The sequence below is a fragment of the Fukomys damarensis genome, unplaced genomic scaffold (genome assembly GCF_012274545.1).
Source record: "Fukomys damarensis isolate Sample0158 unplaced genomic scaffold, DMR_v1.0_HiC HiC_scaffold_24, whole genome shotgun sequence".
NCBI classification, from domain to species: domain Eukaryota; kingdom Metazoa; phylum Chordata; class Mammalia; order Rodentia; family Bathyergidae; genus Fukomys; species Fukomys damarensis.
This window is the reverse complement of record NW_022900936.1, coordinates 67527346-67531116: the sequence shown is the minus strand read 5'-3', so window position 1 is coordinate 67531116 and position 3771 is coordinate 67527346.

Genomic DNA, 3771 nt, shown 5'->3' with positions numbered 1-3771 from the left:
ATGTTTTAACATGCACGTGGTAGGAAGCAAGACTTACGAAAATGCTTGTATTCTCAAGTAACAAACTTAACAAAACTAGTTGAGGTCAAACAAACTTCCTCTCCTGTATTGTGATTTGGGACACTCCTTCTGGAGCAGTTTTGCATACTACATCATTCTAAAAAGGTAATGTTAACATGCACGTGGTAGGAAGCAAGACTTACGAAAATGCTTGTATTCTCAAGTAACAAACTTAACAAAACTAGTTGAGGTCAAACAAACTTCCTCTCCTGTATTGTGATTTGGGACACTCCTTCTGGAGAGCAGTTTTGCATTTGTATCAAGGACCATTAAACTGCAATAACTTTTCACCAGATAATTGTACTTTTAGTCCTAAGTATGACCAAGCTGTTTTCATTATATAGAAAGGTTTGTTCCAGGTTTGGTTTTTAATTGTGAAAGGTATGAAACAAGCCAAGAGCATATTATATAACTTCTATTTAAGGACCATCAAATACTATGCAACCATTAAGATTTTTTGACTGTTAATATGGAAAATTATTTTAAAGTAAAAAAAAATTCAAAATTGCAAATATTTAGTCATTGTGACTCACTAAAAATATGCATGTGAAAAACATTGGAGGCCCTAGAAGCAAAGAGCACATGTAGTATCTAAATCTTGGTTTCTAAATACCATTGTTATCCACTACATGAACAGAAATGGCCAACTTTAGAGATGAGGCAGGGATATAAGATATGCCTGGATACATCAAACTAAAATGTGCAGTAAGGGAAACCCACAGAATGAGAAAAAAGATTTATAAGCTATAGGTCAGGTGAAGATTTAATATCCACAATATAGATGAGGAACTTCCCACCTCAAAAATTTTTTAAATTAAGAAACAAGTAAAAGCATTTGAATAGACATTTAAAGAAACCCTGCAGATGGCCAGCATGTATATGAAAGATTCTCAACATCACTAATTACCAGAGAAATGCAAACTAAAACCACAATAAGGTATTTATTACCTAATACACAACAGATGTTGGTGAGGATGTTAAAAAATTGGAACTCTAGTACAATTGTTGGAAATATAAATGGTGCTATGTAAAACAGTATGCAGAGTCCTCAGAAAGTTAAAAGTAGAAATCTTGTGATCCACCTGATTGCAATTCTGGGTATTTATCCCCAAAGAATTGAAACCGAAATCTTTAGATATTTGCAGACATGTTCATTGTAGCATTATTCACAATAGCCAAGATGTGGAAACAAATGTCTATCCACAGATGAATGGATAAAGAAAATATTTGCATACAATGGAATATTTTTCAGCTTTGAGTAAAAAAAAAAGGAAACCTTGTTATATGCATATGACAAAGATGAACTTTGACGTTATGCTAAGTAAACTAATTCTGGGACAAATATTGTATGATTCCACTTATTTGAGGTATGTAGTCAAACAAGCAAAGAATATAATGGTGGTTGCAGAGGAGGAAAGATGAGGCAGTTGCTATTCAACAAGTATAAAATTTTGTTTATATAGAATAAGTTTTAGAGATCTGAACAACATTGGTCCTGTAGTTAACAATACTGTGTTTTGTTCAGATAGATCCCTTGTTAAATATTTTTATGACAATCTTAAAAAAAAGAAAGATGAGCCTGGATCACATTGGAAAATAAGGAACAGTGCAACAGGAGCCAACTTGAAGGGGCTCCCACTGAATTTACTGAATTTGGGTTAATTTAGGTCTCAGAATGAATAATGATAATGGATCATAACTCATTGAATAAAATAGAGACCAATGGGTCCACACTATACAAATGGGCAAGGAAGAAGGAAAAGTGCTTCTCTAATTCTTTCTACATGTTTTAGTTGCATGTCAGCTAGTAAATGTGAAAGGAAAGATGTAGTTAGAAAATCTCCCTTTGAAAACTGACTCAAGAAAGAACCATCAATGGCTGCTGAAACTACTGTGTAAAAATTTGGTGATTAGGATATCTATACAGTGACAAAAATTTTCCCCACAAATATTTTAATAATTACAAAGATAAAAATAGTAACCTTACAGAGAAGAACCTGGCAGACATTATCTTAAATAATAGTTCACATCAGGAGTAACGGGGCAAGCTGACGTCACATCTACTCATACTGACCTAAGGATAACAACATGGTTTAGCTGTATTCCTGATAAGAATGCACACTCTGGACCTGAACATGAGGAACCATCAGAGACATCTATGTGTCCAAAGACACATTCTGCAAAATAATTGGCCTCTACTCTTCATCTCTGTCAGGGTTATAAAGGACAGTGAACGACATCTCAAGGAACTATTCTAGATAAAGGAGATTGAAGAACTGTGACATCTTAATGTAATATGTGATCCTGGATTAGACATGGACCAGTTTTTTCTATAAATGACAGTATTGGTATAATTGTTAAAGTGTGAATAAGGTGTATAGATTATAATCCAGTGCTATGTCAAGGTTAATTTTTTTTTTTTTTGGTACCGGGGATTGAACTTGGGATCTTGCCCTTGTGAAGCGGGCGCAGTGCCACTGATCTAAATCCCTGGCCCCTCAAGGTTAATTTCTTGATTTTTTAGTTATAGTTATACTAGGAGTGGCCTTGTTCTTAAAACCATTTAGGATATTAAGTCTGCAACGTATTCTGAAGTGGTTCATACCAAAATTAATGCTGCAGATATAGAGAAAACATGACATATAAAATTCAAAAGTTTTGGAATCTGGCTATAAGATACAGGGTTTCTTTGTACTATTATTTTATATAAAATATGCTTTTGCATTTACATTCATCTAATAACTGAAGTGATGTATATTTATATTTTTCCTTTTTTACATAAAAGATAGTCTATTTTACTTTCAGAATGAAAACTCTGAAAAGTATTGCTATATAAGTTTAGAAAGAAAGAAAAAATATGAGATATAGATGAAGAGTAGGTTTTTTTATGTGTTCTGGTCTTGACACATCTAAAAAATATGAATAAATAGAACCAGTTATGAAATCTTATGACTTGAATTTTCCTGTATGTGTCAAATAATTTGGAAAGTGTAGAACATATTTGAGGGTTAATATAGTTGAAACTTAACTGTAGTAGCCTTAAAATGATGTCTCATTTTTCTTTTCAGCCTTAATAGACTTAAGGAACAAATATATGTGTTACTTGCTCATAATATAGAATAAATTTATTCTCTGAGAATTAAATTACAGGCCAGGCATGGTGGCGCACGCCTGTAATCCCAGCACTTGGGAGGCTGAGGCAGGAGGATCACTGAGTTCGAGACCAGCCTGGGCTACATAGTGAGTTCCAGGTCAGTCTCAACTACATAGTTTTTAAAAAAAAAAAAAAAAAAAAAAAAAAAGAATTAAATTACAACTGTGGATTTTAAGGCTGTATCTAATTTGTTAAAAAGTGAATACATACCATGTATGTATAATGGAAATTATTCATCCTTATAAAGGAAGGAATATTTTGATACATATGTCACAACATGCATGAAGCTCAAAGATATGCTAAGTGAAATAAGCTGGTCAACAAAAAGACAAGTACTGTGTTCTTAGACTTGTATGAGGTCCCTAGAGTGGTCAAATTTATAGAAAGTAGAAGAGGCAAGAAGGAATGAGGATGGGAACTTCACTGTTTCAGAGCTTGAGTTTGAGAAGATAAAAAAAAAACATGAATGACATTTCGGGTTTTGTCATGACATATTGAAAATAGAATGCAAAAGAGTTTGTATGCATGCTATAATGTAATACATTATGTCACAGGTA